Source organism: Equus asinus, chromosome 6, assembly GCF_041296235.1.
Source record: "Equus asinus isolate D_3611 breed Donkey chromosome 6, EquAss-T2T_v2, whole genome shotgun sequence".
In the NCBI taxonomy this organism is placed as follows: domain Eukaryota; kingdom Metazoa; phylum Chordata; class Mammalia; order Perissodactyla; family Equidae; genus Equus; species Equus asinus.
The window spans coordinates 8070602-8090214 of record NC_091795.1 but is presented as its reverse complement, the minus strand read 5'-3'; the positions used below and the strand labels follow the sequence as shown (position 1 = coordinate 8090214).

The following is a 19613-nucleotide window of genomic DNA, read 5'->3' as shown; positions in this document are numbered from 1 at the left end:
AAGTAATGATTCAGGAGTTCTGGCTTTTTCCTTCCTGTCACTCCCTCATCCCCTAGCATCTTGCAGTCTTGGTTCTAGATGGCAGATGAGGAAAGAGTGAGTGGAGAAGACATCTCTGTCTTCAAAAACCCCAGTCCAGGGGCCTGGCCCAGTAGCGTGTTGAGTAAGTTCGTATTCTCTGCTTTGGCGCTCGGGGAATGCAGTTTCAGATCCCTAGCGTGGACCTACACACTGCTCATCAAGCCATGCTGTGGCAGTGCCCCACATACAAAATAGAGGAAGATGGGCACAGATGTTAGCTCAGTGCCAGTCTTCCTCAGAAAAACAAACAAGCAAACAAAAAAACCCAATCTGGAAGTAACATACAATTCCTCCCACGTTCCTTTGCTGAGAACTGGTCACACAGCTGCACCTGGGATGCAAAGTAGGTTGAGAAATGTAGGCCTTGGCTAGGCTGGTGCCTCCCAGCAACTGTTCCATAGAAAGTGTAGAAGGAACATTTTCTATGTTCAAAATGTTGTTTCAAATATATAAGATACTATCCATCAGTTTGAACCATAGGAAATTGCTGATTTTCCACTATTTTGGACCTAAAAAAGTGGCAACTTCCTTTGTTGTCAGCCTCTGTTATAAATCCTCATATGCAGAATTCAAGTAGTATTTCATAAGTTGCATGTTATAAATAAATGCTATTAGATTGAAATGGGACTATGTTTAATATGTTAACCCAGACAGAGTGAAATCAGTTGTATAACTGGATTAATATACCCAGGATGCATCTATTTCTCCAACTTTCTGGGCCTCAAGTTTCTTCATTTTCCAAATGGTGATTTTGAGCCAGATGCTCCCCCCCAATTCCATGATTCTACATTAAAACACAATCCTCAAAGTAGAACCAACTTTCTAATTGAGAAAACCAAGATACCTAACACAAAATGAAGCAGAAGGAAACAGGTCTTTTGCTATTTGAAAACAGTTCTTTTCACATTCATTCTGGTCTTGCTTCCCTTGCTTTTGGGACATCTGACAATCCTTTTACAGCAAAGAAGGGTTATCAGTTTGTTCCATTTCTCCAGGAGCTCTGGGATTAATTTCAGCATGCTTTGTAGCAGTCTCCTACGTATACGACTCAACAGAAGTGCTTTCCTCTTGGTGGAACTCCACTTCACATAGTCGGATTCTGTCACCAGCCTAGAAGCTCCATGAAGCAGAGGCTGTGTCTGCTTTGCCACTGTGGTCCACACTCTCCCTCCACTCTACACTGGACTCAGCACATGGTGGAATCTCTACAAATTGAACAGACAAACATTTCCTTTTCAAAACTCGTGTGCTGCTGTCCCCATGTAGTATAGTGAGAGAATAACTGGAGAAAAGGGAGCTGTGATAAGGAGGGGATGATAAAGAAGCAGAAGTTGAAGTGTCTCATAAACCTGAGATATCTTTGGCATTTCCCCCTCCCTTACCTGCTATATCCTTTTCATTCTCAAAGTTCGTGAATTTCACTCCCCAAATCTCTCTATAAGTCATCCATTCAACACATTTATTGAGTTTCTACTATGTGCCAGGCACTGATCCAGCTACTGGGGAAACAGTGGTGAGTGAAGTGAACAGTAATCCCTCCCTTCCTGAAGCTCACACTCTAGTGAGGGAGAGAGATCGATGACCAGTAAGTAAGTAAACTGGACAGAGGCGTGATGGTTGGGAATACCAAGGAGGAAAAGAAAGCAAGGAAGGAAATAAGGGTTTGAGGGTTGCAGCTTTTAGAAGGAGGGTGGGTGGGGCAGGCCTCAAGGGAGGTGGTATTTCAGAAAAGACATGAAGGAGATATGGAGCCTGCCATTATGACATCTGGGAGAAGGGCTACAATTAGAGGGAAGAGAAACCGCAAAGGTCCTGAGGCTGAAGAGTGCTGAGCATGTGTGAAGAAGCGAGGCAGCCTGTGTGGCTGGATCAGCGTGGGCAAAGGGTACAGGACTGGGAGATGGGAGCAGAGAGGGCAGCAGTGTGGCCTTGTAGGCCATTGGCTTTTACTCTGAACGAGATGAGTGTCAAGAATGTGTAGGGTTGAACTTTGCCCTACGTGCAAGCTAACAAGTATGTCTGCAGTTTCTTGGATGCAGGCAGAAGACACGAGGCTCCTGGGCTAGACACAACCTTGGCAAAGAGGTAGCCAGAGCTTCATATTGGTTTGTGTCTAGTTCTCTGTGCCCCCTATGTCCACAGAGGAGATACAAGGGCCCACCATGGATACCTGCACACGCAGTGGGTTGTGTTACAGGAGAAGAACTCAGAGTCAAGAGCCCAGCACTTTCTGAACAAGCAGCAAACATTATCAAGAACAGCAAACACACCAGTCTTTCTCCCCTTGGGAAGGGAGCTGTTAGTCGATAGTAATGCTGTGGTCTCCTACTTAGTGGTCTACACGGCCAGCTGCAGAAACTGCTCTCCATCAAGGAGAGAGAAGACTTGCAGTTTGGCTCATCAAGCAGGAACAGGCAGGGATACTCTGGGCCCATGGCAGACAGCTTCTCCCAAAGCAGGATGCTGTCGGGGGCTTTGAGCAGAAGAGTGACTTGATCATACATATTTTAACAGGCTCACTCTGACTGCTGTACTGAGAATACAGTAAAGAGAGGCAAGGGCAGAAGCAAGAAGGAAAGTTAAGAGTCTGTTAAAATGATCTAGGCAAGAGATGATGATGGCTATCAGATGGTAGCAATGGAGACAGTGAGAGGTGGGCAAATTGTGGATATACATTGAGGAGAATCTGGCAGGATTTGCTGATGGATTGAACATAGGGTGTGAGAGGAAACAGGAATCAAAGATGACACTAAGGCTTTTAGACCAAGCAAATGAAATAATAGGGTTCCCACGTAGGGAGGTGGGGAAAACTCCAGGAGGAGCAGTTTTGGTAAAACAAAAGTGATCAGGAGCTCAGTCTTAGACATGTTGAGATGAGAAGCCTCCAAGGAGAAATGCTGATAAGGAAGTTCAGAGGAGAGGTCCAGGCTGGAGATATGAATGTGAGGGTCTGAGTGCATAGACGATGTCTTAAGTCTGCTTCCTTAGAAGCAGAGCCTAAGCAGGGCCTCTTGTATAAGTGAGTTATTCAGGGAGTGCTCTCAGACGAGATCTGTAAGAAAGAGAGGGAAGCAACACAGGACAGGGGAAGAAGCTAAGCAAAGGTGTGGGTTCAGGTGACATCTACTCTCAGCCTGATCGCATGGGGCGCCCTGGGGAGTGAATGACATTGGAGTGTCCCACCTGGAGGCACAGGAGTTGGCCATTTGTACCCCCCCCCCCCCACCGCCCCCCACAGCAGTCAGGAATTGACCTGGGTCGGGCAACAAGAGCGTTTAGTAAAGATAGTGAAAAGCCATGATTCTGCATGAGCAGGGGCATAAATGGAAAAAGAGAAGAGTCGAGGAGAGGCCTTGGAGCATTGCCTGCCATGGTGCAGGAAGAGCAGGGGAAAAGAGAAAAGGCAACACCATTTTAAACAGACTGCAGAACACCATGAACAGAAAACAAAGGCTGCCTACCAAGGTATGGCTCAAGGAATGAGCACCAGTCCTGCGTAATCCGTGAATTGCTTGTCAACCTGCCTCTTTCCCTTTTGAAATCTCTTTTGTCCACTTTGAGGGATTTGATCATTTCTCCTGCCTTCAGGTCATTGATCGACATCCTCAGCAATCCTCTCGCATGTGCCACAGTCACAAAATATAACCCATCCTCATCAACTTGAGGAAATTTTTCTTTCACAGAGTCCATAAAGCTTTGGATGTTGCTTTCCAAACCAACTGGAAATGTGCACGTTTCTTTACCTGCTTCACCAGTACTAAATTTACACCCTGCTGTTCTGTTGTCATGCCATCCTGTGAACCCCAAACATTTTTGTTTAAAACCAAATCATAGGGGCCAGCCTCGTGGCTGAGCGGTTAAGTTCGCATGTTCCACTTCGGCGGCCCCAGGTTCTGCCGGTTCGGATCCTGGGCGCGGACATGGTACCACTCATCAGGCCATGTTGAGGCGGCATCCCACATGCCACAACTAGAAGGACCCACAACTAAAATATACAACTATGTACTGGAGGGTTTGGGGAGAAAAAGCAAAAAAGAAAAAAAGAAGATTGGCAACAGTTGTTAGCTCAGGTGCCAATCTTTAAAAAAAACAAAAACAAAAAACAAAATCATAATGTAAACTTTTTGGAGACATTTAAAAGTAATTAAAGCCAACATGTGTAGCAGCAACATGCACATACTTGCTATCCATGCCACAATAATATGGACAAGGGGAAAATCAAGCTTACATGTGCCCAGAGAGGCTGCCATACCTGAGGCGGATGGAGGACTGAGGCTGAAATAAGGAGATTAAGCGGAAGTCTCTGACAACAGCCCGGCTTCCAACCCAGGAACCTATACACCACTTCAGGCTGAATGTTGACCAACCACGCATGGAACTTCCAAGTGAAACAAAGGAAAAAATGAAATAGATTATTTTTTTTCCTAAAGAAATTAAACTCCTTCTGGGGAAAGCTAGGGCAGCTTCTGTGAGGACTGGCTCTCTAAAGTAAGATATTAAATATTTCTACATCTCAGACATATATGGTCCTAGCTGGTGCTTGCTCATCTGAGCAAAGCCTGCTGATCAGCAACCTTGCACAGCCCCTAGAGCTCCCATCACCCTTCCTACTGTGTCTTCTTATGTCTGAACAAACATCCATGAATCACCAGACACAGGAGGAAGGTCTGTGTAACAACAGAGAAAAGCAAACAGAAAGAGAAAAGCAGAGAAGCATCGAGAACTTAAAGAAAGTGATTAATAAGTGAGGGAAATTCCAAAAGACATTATATCCATTCGGTAAGAACTGGATGCTGTGGAAGGAAAGTACAAGAAAGAGCTCTTAGAACTTAAAAATATGATGGCTCAAACCACCAAATTCAGTAGAAGTCTAGAAGGTAAATTTAAAGAAACCTCCCAGACCAAAAGACAAGGAGGTACTCAATTTGAGAAGACAGATCAGACAGAGGATCCATACTGAAGATGAAGCATCTAATAGGAGTTCCAGAAAAAGAACAGCCAAAAGGAGGGAAACATTTTTTTTTCCAAAGAAATAATACACAAATGTTTATACAGTTGACAGTAGCCCTGTTCCTCAGATGGAAAGAATCTACCACACGCAAACAGGATGAAAAAGCCTGCGACTCAGGTGCATCGTTGAGGAATTTCAGAATGTCAGGATAAAGGCGTTTGCAGAAAAGAAAGTCACCTGAGAATCATATTGGCATAAGATTTCTCGTCTGGACATCAGATGCTGGAAAAAGGAGGGCACTTCCAGTTTATTTATTTCAAGATTTTGCTCTTGTTGTTCATTATTTGTTACTTCTGAATTCTGAGGAGGGAAAATGGATGTATTTGCATATTCTATGGCTGATTTGCTTTTAATAAATCAATGAATCTAGGAGTTGAATGAGAGTGGGTGAATTCTAGACCTTCCCATCAAAATAATCTTCTTTGTTGAGTCAATGTTCTTTAAGATATGCTGTGCATTTGGTTCCCCCTATGATCACAGGGTGTTGTCCTGGCTGGGGTTCAGGCTGCTGGGAGGAGGGAGAGGACAGTGGGGCAAATCCCCTCCCTTGCTCCGAGGCATGGAGCCAAGGGACCAATCTGAGGAGAGTTTCCAAGGGCAAAGGTGAGAAGTGAACTCCAGTCCAGAACTGCCAAGCCAAAGGGGTACTTGACAGAGAAGCAAAACTTAGCCCCAAGTGAAGTTTCTATAACTGGGCTCAGCGAGCAGGTGAGATGATTCTAGAGGGCACAGAGAAAGGAGACTGGAGAGATTCTCCAAGGTGCCAAGGGGAGCTATATACAGTTGGGTTTCCTTTTATATGGCCCTATGCATTCAAAGGAGGTTCGAAAGCTCTTTCAAGGGTGTCACATTTGTTCTAAATATCCACCCATAACACAAATGGAAATGCTTCAGGGGAGCAGCAGAAATAATTAGCTGGGACTGCTGGAGAGTAAAAACCATATATATTTGCCATATATAACCTAACTATATATCCTACAAATACAAATGACAGTGGGAATCTGATATCAGTTTCTAAGTCTTTCATAGCAAAGTCCTAGTGAAACCTCCAGCAGACCGTAGTTTCTCTTCCACTTTGTTGCAGATTTCTGTTGTTACCGTGCAGTCCAGGTTGTTTTGTGTGTCCCAGGGTGGTCAGTCAGGGATGATCAAGTCATTACAGCAGGGCCCATATTAATGTCTTGCCAAAATTAAATATACACACAGGTATTTGAAGTTCACTTGGATGGATGGTTTTCAGGGACTATGGACGAGGTTTGCTTTTTCCCAGTAGCTCTCTGCAACACTTAACTAGTACCGGCCCTGCCATTTCATAAACTAAATTAAAGTAAACTAAAAACTAAACTAAACTAAACTTCCAAGCCTTTCTCCTCATTTGTGAAACAGTTATAATAGGATATAATATAACCTTCTTCATAGGCGTAGGAGTGTTATGAGGTTTAAATGAGAAAAAACTTGTAAAGCCCTTTGCAATATGTTTGGAAGAGAATAATCCCAAACAATTTTAGTTATTAGTACTACCATCATTATTGTCATCACTTTTATTAAATTTAATCATCAAAAATTCTAGTAAAAAGATACAATTATTCCAATTTTGCAAATATTCTTATAATTTTAAAAAGTAACTGAGAAAATCTAGCTGTGTCATATATTTAGGTATGGCCTTAGCTCACACAATTATTTCTCATTTTTTTCCTACTGAATTAGACAATTTTCTATAGACTTTGAAACTATCAATGATTTAAAATACTTCATATCCCAAATGGGAAATTATTGATTTAAGTAATATTGGAAAAAAGCTGTCTAGTGTTGAAGCAATGCATCCATTTGGGGTTGGGGTCCGTAGTGTGTCTTCTGAATCAAAGTCACCAAGGGGCCTTGGAGACCTCCGTGCTGACTCAGTTTTGTTCTCAGGTTGTCAGATTTCAAGTACAATGAATGCCCTTCAAAAGTCTTTTATAGTGAAATAGCGTGCTGATTTATTCCCAACATACCCAAAGAGATTTTTGGTCAAATCTGGCTGACTGAAAAAGCTAAGAAAAAAGTTTAAAATTCTCTGCCATTCTGCCAGACATCTCAGTCCAAAGTTGCTTAGCGAAGTGACCTGACAGCGTGATGCCTAAGATGGAAGTGCTTGAATGAAAGATGAACGTTTATATTTGCTCCGACTTCCATTCCCAGATATCAAAGCAAATTAGGGACACTTAGAGAATAATTTCAAGGCAGTGGGGACTGAAAATTATGGGTTTTGACTTTGAAGAACACCAAGAAACTGCCTTTATTTAAAAAAAGGTTGGCAAATGCAGAGTAATTTTCCTCTGTTTGGAGTGACTCATGACCGCTTGTGTTTTAATTTACAGTGTTTCAAACCGAGCCTCGCAAATTACCATCTGTGTGACCTTAGGCAAGAACATTTGGGCAATGGTGAGAATTTTTAAACTTTTCGTTTTGGATTTCTCAACTATATACAAAAGTACCCCAGCTTCCTAACCATAAGACCATTGTCTCAGGAAAAATGAGCAATAATTCTTTAGTATCATCATATATTCAGTCTGTTTTCACATTTCCCTAATGGGATGTTTAAATTTTGTTTAAATTGAGATTCAAACGAGGTCCACATTTTGATAGCTAGAGTCTCTTTTGTTTTCCCCACATCAATTTTTCTGTTGAAGAAACTGGGAAGTCTGTAGGGTTTCCCACAGTCTGGATTTCATTTATTTCAACTCGGCAGGATTTTTAGCACATTCCTCAGTTTCCTATGGCTCCTGAAAATTGGTAGATAGATCTAAATGTTTGATCAGATTCAGGCTTGATTTTTCCTTCTTTTTTTTGACTAGACTTCATAATGGCTGTCCTTCCTTCAGGAGGCACGTACTGTCTGGTTCTGCCTTCCTTTTTTTTTTAGCTATTGTTTGTCAGACATTGATAATTTTTGCTTAGATTTATTAATTCATTAGTATTGCAAATGTGATATTCTAATTCTATCATACTTCATTCATTTAAAGCTGAGATAATTCAAGAAAGAAACTTTCCCTCATTAATATTGGGTTATTCTGATGTGCAGATTTTATAGGAAAGTCCTGACAATTGCTTGATTCCCTCTCTCTTCTTTTTAAAAACCAGTTTTAAAATACTGAGTTGGCTTCCTAGCATATATCTAAAGTTGATTAATGTGTTGAGGGTTTTCCCTTTTTAAAAAAACTATTATAATACACTGTTATATTTAATGTGTTTCAATCCATTGCAACAATATCTTTGTCGATGTTCAAATTATTCCATCTTTGGCCACTAGCAGCCTATTCAGGTTGGTTCCTGGGTCCTTTAGACAAGGCTGTGGCAATCTTGATAGCCTCCTTGCTTCTAGTATGATGAGATGTTCCAGGCTTGTCTCATACATTGGAATCAGCCATTTCTCAAGGAGCCCTGCTTTCCTTAGTGAGAAATGTTATTTGAAGGCTGCGATGTTTATTTATTTATTTATTTTTTAATGTGGTAACGTTGGTTTATAACATTATATAAATTTCAGGTATACATCATTGTATTTTGATTTCTGTGTAGATTGCATCATGTTCACCACCCAGAGACTAATTACCATCCATCACCACACACATGTGCCTAATCACCCCTTTTCGCCTCCTCCCTCCCCCCTTCCTCTATGGTAACCACCAATCCAACCTCTGTCTCTATGTAATTATTTGTCATTGTTTTAATTTTCTACTTATGAGTGAGATCATATGGTATTGACTTTCTCCCTCTGACTTATTTCACTTAGCATAATACCCTCAACGCCCATCCATGTTGTCACACATGGCCAGATTTCATCACTTTTTATGGCTGAGTAGTATTCCATTGTGTATAAATACCACATCTTCTTTATCCAGTCATCCCTTGATGGGCACCTAGGTTGCTTCCAAGTCTTGGCTATTGTGTATAATGCTGCAATGAACATAGGGGTGCAAGTATCTTTATGCATTTGCGTTACCAAGTTCTTTGGATAAATACCCAGCAGTGGGATAGCTGGATCATATGGTAGATCTATTCTTAATTTTCTGAGGATGCTCCATACTGCTTTTCATAGTGGCTACACCAGTTTGCACTCCCACCAGAAGTGAACAAGTGTTCCCTTCTCTCCACATCCTCTCCAACATTTGTTGTTTCCTGTCTTGTTAATTATAGCCATTCTGACCAGAGTGAGTTGATATCTACATCAAACTAAAAAGCTTCTGCACAGCAAAGGAAATGATCAACAAAACGAAAAGACAACAATTGGGAGAACATATTTGCAAACCATATATCAGATGTGGGATTAACATCCAAAATATACAAAGAACTCATACAGCTCAACAACAAAAAAACCAACAACCCAATTAAAAAATGGGTAAAAGATCTGAACAGACATTTCTCCAAAGAAGATATACGGATGGCCAAGAGGCATGTGAAAAGATGCTCAATATCATTAGCTATCAGGGAAATGAAAATCAAAGAATCTGCTTTTTGAGCATAGTACTCTACTAGTTTTGCTCAAGTGACCCCTTAACACACTTTGGAATCACTTCATCTGGAAATAAATGTAGGAGCTGATGGCAAGTCATCAAAACACAGTGTTTTTAGATGCCTTTATTTCGTTTTTCTTTCTTTTTTTTTTTTTTGAGGAAGATTAGCCCTGAGCTAACTACTGCCAGTCCTCCTCTTTTTGCTGAGGAAGCCTGGCCCTGAGCTAACATCTGTGCCCATCTCCCTCTACTTTATATGTGGGATGCCTATCACAGCATGGTGTGCCAAGCAGTGCCATGTCCACACCCGGGATCTGAACCAGCCAACCCCGGGCCGCCGAGAAGCGGAATGTGAGAACTTCACCGCTGCACCACTGGGCCGGCCCCTATTTCTTTTTAAAAGTAATTTGTTTTACTTTTAAAATCTGGAAATTGAAAATATTAAAGAAGAAAATAAAGATCATTCACAATTTTATCACTTAGAAATAGCCAGTGTTAATATTTAGTTTATTTTCTTCTAGCCTTCTTTTCTATCCAACTGCTTTTTAAATTAGAATTGTGATTGCATTTATAATTTTGTGCTTTGATTTTTTATTGTGATTAAAATTATTTCCTGACCAATTATCCATGTCTTTTTAAATTTGTTGTTTAAAGACAGCAAAATATTTCTTTATTTTCATTAAACTACTCAACATGTGTGTATGGAATTACTTCTGCGTGACAGGCACTGCCAGAGACCCTGGGAAACAAGAGGAAGTGAAATAAACAGACACTTGCCCTCATGGGGCTTATATGTTACGCACACACACACATATCCACACACTTTATTTAGCACACTCTGAGCATTGCGTGTTTGAGTTGTGTGTAATTACTTGCCATTATGAACATCATTCTGATGAGCATCCTGATACATAAATCTTTGTTTATACCTGTCACTTAGGATAGGTCCCCAGAAGTGGAATTATATATACAAAACATAAATGACATGGGTATAAAAGTCTAATACATTCTAACTAAGGAATTGTCAAAAATTCTTGATGGGGAGTGGCTAAGAAAATTGCATCTGTTCTGGTGTATTTGGTGTGTGGGCGGGCGTGGATATCCTGATTCGTCTGGTCTTTTTTCTGTGGCCCAGCCTCTCCTGTGCTGGGATGGAGAGTAGATGGTGCAGGGGTGGAGCTGAAGGGCTTGACTGTGGCTACAGGAAACTGGTAGATTGGATCGCATCTCAGGGCGTTAGCAGAAGAGGAAGAAGAGAGTCAGCCAACTGCAGAGTCTCTTCCCTGTCATCAGAGCTCAGGCTTTCCCACACTCCCATATGGGCCCTGAACATCACATGTCTGTCTTCATCAAGCTTTTTATATGAGAGAAGAGTGCTCACTTCTTAAGGACTTATTAATTGCTAAGAATTGTTCTGGAGTCAGAAGGTCTGAGCTGAATCCTGACTCTATTGTGTACTCACTGTGTGACTTTGGGGGAGTTTTTAACCTAGCCAAGTCTCAGATTACTCACTGTAAAATAATAAGTCCCCATCTCAAGAAGATGAAGTGGAACAAATAACATAAAACATTAATTGAGGGTCTAGCCACGTATGAAGTACTGAATAAATGCCAGTTATTGATGAACACTGGGCTACAAAACCTTCTGGCCCTCAAGTCTTCATGACTAGCATGCTTATCCTTAATACACTGAGCCAATGCTCTTCAAGCCAGAATACAGAATTTTTAAGTAATTTTTTCAGATTTGACCACATCCTCATTTCAAGGCACACATTAATTTTGACAAAAGATTCTTTATTTCTGTTTCTGATTTGCTTCAAGCTTGTGGTAAGGATCAAACATACGGTAAGAACTTTGCTCCCTTGAATTATTCCCTGTAAAATGCAGGCCTCAAATGGAGGACTGACGTCAGCGAAAATAACGGAGCGGAAAACACCAAGGGGCATTGCTTCCCACAAACACTGAAAAAACTGGCAAAATCTGTCAGAATCAGTTGTCAGAACTCTGGAAGGCAGCCAAAAGCTCACAGCAACCAAGCAGGTGCTTAATCGGGAAAGAGGCAACTGGAGCACAGTCGGGAGCTTGGGGGCACTTTAAGCTGTTGTTACCCACCCCTACCCAGCTTGGCTGTGGCCTTGACGATGGCAGCCCCCCTTCCCAGTGGGGGTTCCAGTGCCAGGGAGAGAAGAGCGTATCTTGTTCCCAAAGAATTGTGTTTGTCTATTTGGACCTGTCAGGGGCCTCCCTGAAGGACTGATGCACAGGGCTTTCCTTCATTTTACCTAACGTGGAACTCTCTCGGGGTGAAGAAGCAGCTAGGGGAAGTTGGCCCTTGAAGACACTGAAAGGTAAAAGGAAAAGCTGCTGCTGCCTGGGACAAGAGAGAACACTCGGGGCAAACATTAGACCTACTGAAAGCCCAGGAGAGAAGCTGGGGAATCAAAGCCTTTGGAGAATAAGGGCTTTGAAAGTCTCCCATGCAGCCCAGGGAATCTTGAAGGCCATGTTCATGCCCAGGGCAGGATGCACTCTGAGAAAAGATCTGAGAAGAACCATCTGATATCCAGAGTTATCTCATTATAATATTCTACATGTTCAGTTTTCAACAACAACAAAATTATGGGACAAGAGAAGAAACAAGACTGTGATTCATTCACAGGAAAAAATTTATCAGAAATTGTCCCTGAGGAAGCATAGACATTGAAACTACCAAAGATTTTAAATCAACTGTCTTAAAAAATGCAGGTCCCTAGTTACTACTTATCAAGGAAAGGACTTCAGTTCCCATTATATGGCTGTTTCTTTGCATCTTCAGTTTCTCTTTCCCACATCCTAGTGTTTGGTCAATAAGTTTTTGGACACAAATATAGGAATCTAAGTTTATTCATACTGAATGTTACATTATAAAATCTAGCCTCCCTCCTTGGAAAAATGGCTGATTTTAGGACTGGAGCAGGAAATATATAAGACAAGCCTGGAGCATCTTGTAGTGCTAGAAAGCAAGGAAGTGCTCAAAAAAATTTACAAAAACTCAAAATTATGGGAATATGCCAAAGGGACACAAGAGCCAACTGGAAGAGCTCCCAACAGCCAAAGCTGGAACAATGTGAGCAACAAAATAAAGTAGTATAGGATGATGTACCAAAGTATAAATATCCATAAAGCCAAACTGATATAAATAATTTCAATAAATAGTAAGTGAGGGAGAAGAGACAAGTCTCCCAAGCAGAATAATTCCAAGCGATTTGTGCAGACACCCCCCTCAAGGAGCTGGAGCTAACCCCACCCTCCAGTGTGGGCTGCCCACAGTGGCTTCCTTCAGACAGACACTACTGAAACCCGCAAACAGCCATTGATGATTAAGTATCTAGGTACTAAAGTTTTTTCATTTTTGCAATTACTGATTATAGCTTTTAGCTGTTTAACCCTCCATTGTTAACTGTGCTGCTTAGGCAATATGCTATCTGACTCCCACTGGGTTCCTATAGATAACATCTCCCTGGAGCCTGGGTCACCATGGTAATGGGTGTGGGAGCTGTTTTTCAGGAATTAGAACTCCTTGTCCACTTCAGGCCAGTTGAGACCACCAACCCATCAACTGGGCCTGTGCAGATGTCCAGTAGGTGACCTTTGACATCAAGAGGCTGAAAACTCCACCCTCAGATCATGCTAATGCTGCCATTTTGTGAACATGGGTCCTATGAAGAGGCATGAAGTCTGACTTCGCTTGTGCAGATCATCAGTTACCTCCCCTCTCCTCACCTCCAATCAACTCTCTCCACATTTCAGACCACCTTGCCCGCATCCCATAAATATCCCTGAGTCTCTATTTTTGGGGTAGCGGATTTGAGGCTTATGCTCTTGCTTCCTCATGTGGCTGCCTTGTGAGTAAACCTTCTCTCTGCCACAATCTCGTCGTCTCAGTGTTTGGCTTTCTGGGTGGCAGGCAGAAACGAACCTGGTTCAGTAACGCTACCTCAGTCAGATGATCAAGATCCATGTCAACTGTGGTAAAGCCTGTTGATAGTCTGTACACTTGATAGAATGTGATGAAAGGACATTCTAGTCCTGTGATATTGATATAGAACCTGAAGTGAGTTCACTCACCTGTTGCACAGCAAGCCAATCTCTCACACCAGGTGCAGTGGAAGAAAGTAGGAATTTTATTATTGCACAGCGCTGAGCAAGGAGAGAGGGCAGCTAATGCTGAAATCCCAAACTCCCCGAAAAGCTAAAAGGAAGGGTTTTTATTTGGGGTTTTACGTAGGGGAGGGGGAGCATATGGCCTTGCTGGTCAGAGCTTTCCCCACCAGCCTGTATTTGGCCTTGAGACACTTGCAGAGAGGAGGGAGCCTGTGACCTTGCTGGTCAGCAGCTTTCTCACCAGCCTGGATCTCTTTGTGGGGAGGAGATAATGAATCCAGGTGCTTGTCCTTGGCAGTGTCTGTCTCCATGGAGGATGGTGGATTCTGGAGCCAGGAAACCAGAGGGTAAGCATGGAATGAGTGTTTTGGTTTTAACCCCATATATGCTGGGTTTAATGTGGAGAAACTGATATCAGAGTCGGTGTCAATTCCTCCCTATTTTATGTCCATCCCTCAGTCTTGAGGGATTTGGGGCAGCTACTGATGTAGCTACTTCCTGCTGACACAGGGCATAGGTTGTTTCATCTCGCTGAATCAGTCTTTTAATAAGGCAGTGATGCTGGTGGGCTCCTGAAGTTAGGCCTGATATCATGTAAGTAAGTAAGCAGGTATTTCATAAGAAGTTTTTCTAGAGAAACAAAAAGAGAAAAGCAAGGTTAATGGTTGGAGCAAATTACAAACCAGTTTCTGAGCCCAAGGGCAGCAAATCAAGATTCCTAGAAGTTAGGGTTGAAGCATCTTTTGCAGTTTGAAATGTCTCTGATGGTGTCATTGGGCACTCAGGTAGCTTTTTGAGTGGCTTACACAGCAGTAGACATGAATCTTTCTTAAGTTTATATTAAGTCCTCCCACGTCTGTTTGCAAGGCTTCAAGAAAAAGGGCAGGTTTAGTTTTCAATGACTCCAATTGAAAATGATGGGAAAAAAACCTGACAATGTTAGTTTGGAGTTTTGTAGCCAGATGTTTCAGGAGACTAAAAGAATTCAGGATCTAGTCCAGTTAACAGATATAACAAAAATCTTAAAGACAATTGACAAAACCAAAATCCAATTTCTACAAATATGTGTTATAGTTTTTATTGAAACATAATCTTTTTCTCTAAAATCACCCTCAATTTTACTAGACATAGCCAAATTAAGACTAACTGGGTTGCAAAATAAGTCTAGTTTTAATAAATTTGGCATAATTATTTACATAAGTACAGCAAGAATAGTAATTGATTATATAGACTCTTTTAAATCTGCTTTGCTGGAACCTTATAAAGAATCTCAGGTTGAACTTTAAAGGCCTCTCGAGGCAAGGAAAGCCAGACCAAGAGCTTGTCATCAGATTCTTCCTGCAGTAACTGCAGATTTGGGTGAATTCCTCTCTTCATGAGGTTCCCCAAAATATTGAGGTTTCTTGTACCCGCCAGAGGGAGCAACGTTCTTTGCTCAACTTTACCAGGTCACTGAACCCATAAGCAAGGTACGAGGTCAATATTTCCAAGCGGCTTTATTCCAGAATGTCAGCCTTTGTTCCTCAAAATCTGTCTTGTTATACCCAAGCCCATATTTTTTTTCAAATATGATGTTCCAGTCAAAGCCTTGGTAATAGAACCAGTGTTTCCAATTGTGTCCTGTTATAAGAGCAGATTCTTATTGGATTTATGCAAACAACCATATTGCCATGAGAATAAGAATACTTACTCATCAGGAGTTTTTATGTTTTGGACGGCTCAGATAGGGAGAAAAAGATAAATGTTTCCATTTTTTTTACAAATTGCTATAAATCATAGTTCTTTAAGAGAATAGAGAAAAATGTTTTTTAAAACTGGAAAAAAACCCCAAAACATCAAAAATCAGCAATATCTCCATCAAAAAGCCATAAAAATTATAATCATCCCTATTGGTTTATTCTGTCCTGTGTAATTGGTTCTTGATCTTAATTGCGTCAGCAGCTTGTGAGGTCATCAGTTTCTCTGTTAGAGTTCTGGAATTTTCACCCAGTTTAGTTTTATAATCTGAATGTTTATCAGAACCTGTACTCTAGAGTAAGCACCAGAGTCCTTTCCATGAATATCTCTGAAGATGAAACATATTTGCAAAAACATCAAAGTAAAACAGCATCTGTCTGTCAATAACAAAACATATAAAAGTGGCAATTTAAAAAGACATTTGACCCATTCTTGTGATATATAATACTTCGTGACAACCAGAATTATGGCTGACAATCAGAACATATCAGAATTTTAGATAATTTTTAAAATGTTTATATCAATAACACTCATTCACATAATACCATTTAAGAATGTTTATCATTACTTATTTGACAACACTTCTCATGGAATTTAACATACAAAATAACCTTATTAGTTTAGTATTTTTCTTATAGAAAGAAAGCAAATTTCCCTGAGAAGTCCCAGGGGCCCTCTGAAAATCCCCAGAGAAACTCTCCCTCCTCTTCCAGGTCCAAAGAAAGTTTTTATTCAGGACTTGAATATTGTGTGTGTGGGGAAACTTGTCAAAAATATTAAAAGCTTTAGGGAGTGGGCAGAGCAAAATGGTGGGGTGAGCTGACCTGGGACTTTCTCCCCTCCAAACTACAACAAAGGACTGGAAAAAAACCTGAATTTCAGCAAATAAACCTAATGCCAGGACTCACAGACCTACAGTATCAAAAATACAGAGGACTGAGACCCAGCTGCTGGCCTCAGAGGAGTTGGAACAGGGTAGGAGAGAACTTCACTCCCTTCCCTAGAGTCTGAGATCCCTGCTGCAGGTATGGGAAGGAGCGGGGGAGGGGCCACGCAACCAGGGGATCAGCCAGGACTTCCGCCGCTGGTACAGTGGAAACCTGCTGACGGGGGAAAGCTTCCGTGCACGGGGACCCCATAAATCTAGGACCCCGGGAGACCAGAGAACAGAACTGATCCGAATACAGATTGGCGCATGAGAAAAACTGCCCCTCCCCCTGGCAAACTGCGCTGGGCACTGCCATCTTGCCCGAAGGCCGAGAGCTCAGAACGCGTGGCTCTCAACCCCCCATCTAGAGGCGACAGGCTGTAACTGCAACCAAATTCTACCACCATGCGAAAAAACCGCTCCTTTACCATCCAGCAATTTATAAAAGCCCCAGGCCAGAAGGAAAACAATAAAAGCACAGAATTAAGTCCTGAGGACTTGGAAATAGGTAAACTAAGTGAAAATGAGTTCAGAGCAGCTATAATCAAAAAACTCAATGAGGTAGAGAGAAAGATAGAGAAACAAGCCAACGAGTTCTGGAGTTACTTCACAAAAGAGATTGAAATTATAAAGAAGAATCAAACAGAATTACTACAGATGAAAAACACAATGGACCAGATAAAACAGAAAACAGATTCCCTGAATGCCTGGGTTGACACCATAGAAGTGCAAATTAGCATAATCAAAGATAGACAGGCTGAATGGCTCCAGACAGAGGAAGAAAGATAACTAAGAATTTAAAAAAATGAGGAACATCTCTGAGAGATAGCGGATTCAATGAGGAGAAAGAATTTAAGGATCATAGGAATTCTCGAGAACGTGGAAAAGCAAAATTGAGCAGAAAGTGTGCTTAATGAAATTATAGAAGAGAACTTCCCAAATCTAGCAATTGAGGGAGAAATGTGTGTAGAGGAAGCTTTCAGATCTCCTAGATTTGTCAATGTAAAAAGACCTACTGCAAGGCATATAGTAGTACAAATGGCAAAAATGAGAGACAAAGAAAGAATACTCAGGGCAGCAAGACAGAAGAAAATAACCTACAAAGGAACTCTTATCAGACTTTCAGCAGATTTCTCTACAGAAACCTTATAAGCTAGGAGAGAATGGAGTGACATATTCAAAACTTTAAAAGACAAAAATCTTCAGCCAAGAATACTCTATCCAAGAAGAATATCCTTCAGATATGAGGGAGAAATTAAATCTTTTCCAGACAAACAAAAGTTAAGGGAATTTGTAACCAAAAGTCCTCCACTACAAGAAATCTTCAAGAAGGCTCTCATACATGAAAAAAGAAAAAAGGGAGAAAGGGGTCACAAACCACAGAGCAGGGAGACAGATAAATAGAACCAGAATAGGATAGCAAATATTCAACTATAGCATTAGGATAAAGGTAAGGAAACGACCAAAGCAAAGACAATCTTATCACTGTAACTACAAACTCATAACATGAGTTGGAATAAGAAATGAAAATAATAATTTAGGAGGGGAAGAGCAAAGGGACTAAATCAGTCTAGGCCAAGTAAGTAAGAGGCCACCAGCGAATAGACTATATTATACATGAGATTCTAAATACTATCTTCAGGGTAGCCACTAAACTAAAAAACAGAACAGAGCCACAAAACATAGATAAGGAAAAAACCTAAGAAACCCAGCATAAGAAATTGCAGTATTAAATGGGTAGGCTAAAGAACACAGGAAGAGAAACACACGAAAGCCAGATAACAAGCAACAGAGTGACAGCATTAAGTCCACATGCATCAATAATCACTCTCAATGTAAACAGATTGAACTCTCCAATAAAAAGACACAGAGTGGTAAACTGGATTAAAAAACAAGATCCAACAATTTGTTGCCTCCAGGAAACACACCTCAGCCCCAAGGACAAACACAGGCTCAGGATGAAGGGGTGGAGGACAATACTTCAAGCTAATAGCAAGCAAAAAAAAGAAGGTGTTGCAATTATTATATCAGACAAAGCAGATTTCAAAATAAGACAGGTAAAGAGAGACACAGAGGGACAATATATAATGATCAAAGGGACACTTCATCAAGAAGAAATAACGCTTATAAATATCTATGCACCCAACATAGGAGCACCAAGGTTCATAAAGCAACTATTAACAGACCTAAAGGAAGATGTTAAAAACAACACAATAATAGTAGGGGACCTCAACACCCCACTCACATCAATGGACAGATCATCCAGACAGAAAATCAACAAGGAAATAGTGGAGCTAAGCAAAAAACTAAAACAATTGGACTTAATAGACATATATAGATCACTTCATCCTAAAACAGCAGAATACACATTCTTCTCAAGTGCACATGGAACATTTTCAAGGATAGACCATATGTTGGGAAAAAAGGCAAGCCACTACAAATTTAAAAAAATTGAAATAATAACAAGCATCTTCTCCGATCATAATGCTATAAGGCTAGAAATTAATTACAAGTAAAGGCTGTGAAAGACACAAAGATGTGGAGACTAAACAATACACTACTGAACAAGCAATGGATCATTGAAGAAATTAAAGAAGAAATCGAAAAATACCTGGAAACAAATGAAAATTATAACTTGCTATACCAACTCATATGGGATACAGCAAAAGCTGTATTAAGAGGAAAATTCATCGCAATACAGGCACATCTTAACAAATAAGAAAAATCCCAAATAAGCAATTTTAAAGCACACCTAACTGAACTAGAGAAAAAAGAACAAATAAAACCCAAAGTCAGCAGAAGGAGAGAAATAATAAGAATAAGAGCAGAAATAAATACTATTGAAATGAAAAAGGCGGTAGAAAGGATCAATGAAACAAAGAGCTGGTTCTTTGAGAAGATATATAAAATTCACAAACCCCCTAGCCAGACTTACAAAGAAAAAAAGGGAGAAAGCTCAAATAAACAAAATCAGAAATGAAAGAGGAGAAATAACAACAGACTCTGCAGAAATACAACGGATTATAAGAGAATAATACGAAAAACTCTATGCTAACAGAATGGATAACCTAGAGGAAATGGATAAATTCTTGGACTCCTACAATCTCCCAAAGCTCGCTCAAGAAGAAGCAGACAATTTGAACAGACCAATCACAAGGAAAGAGATTAAAACAGCAATCAAAAACATCCCAAAGAATAAAACCCCAGGACCTGATGGCTTC

General features: G+C 40.9%; 1 long non-coding RNA gene across 2 annotated transcripts in view; it reads right to left on the bottom strand.

Annotated features, from left to right (window-relative positions):
- Positions 1-13731: 13731 nt before the first annotated feature.
- LOC139045482 (uncharacterized) overlaps positions 13732-19613 on the bottom strand; it is a 50725-nt gene continuing 44843 nt past the window's right edge. For both annotated transcript variants that reach the window (XR_011503813.1, XR_011503814.1), the window contains one exon: positions 13732-14357. This is a non-coding gene — a long non-coding RNA (uncharacterized lncRNA). The remainder of the gene's footprint in view (positions 14358-19613) is intronic.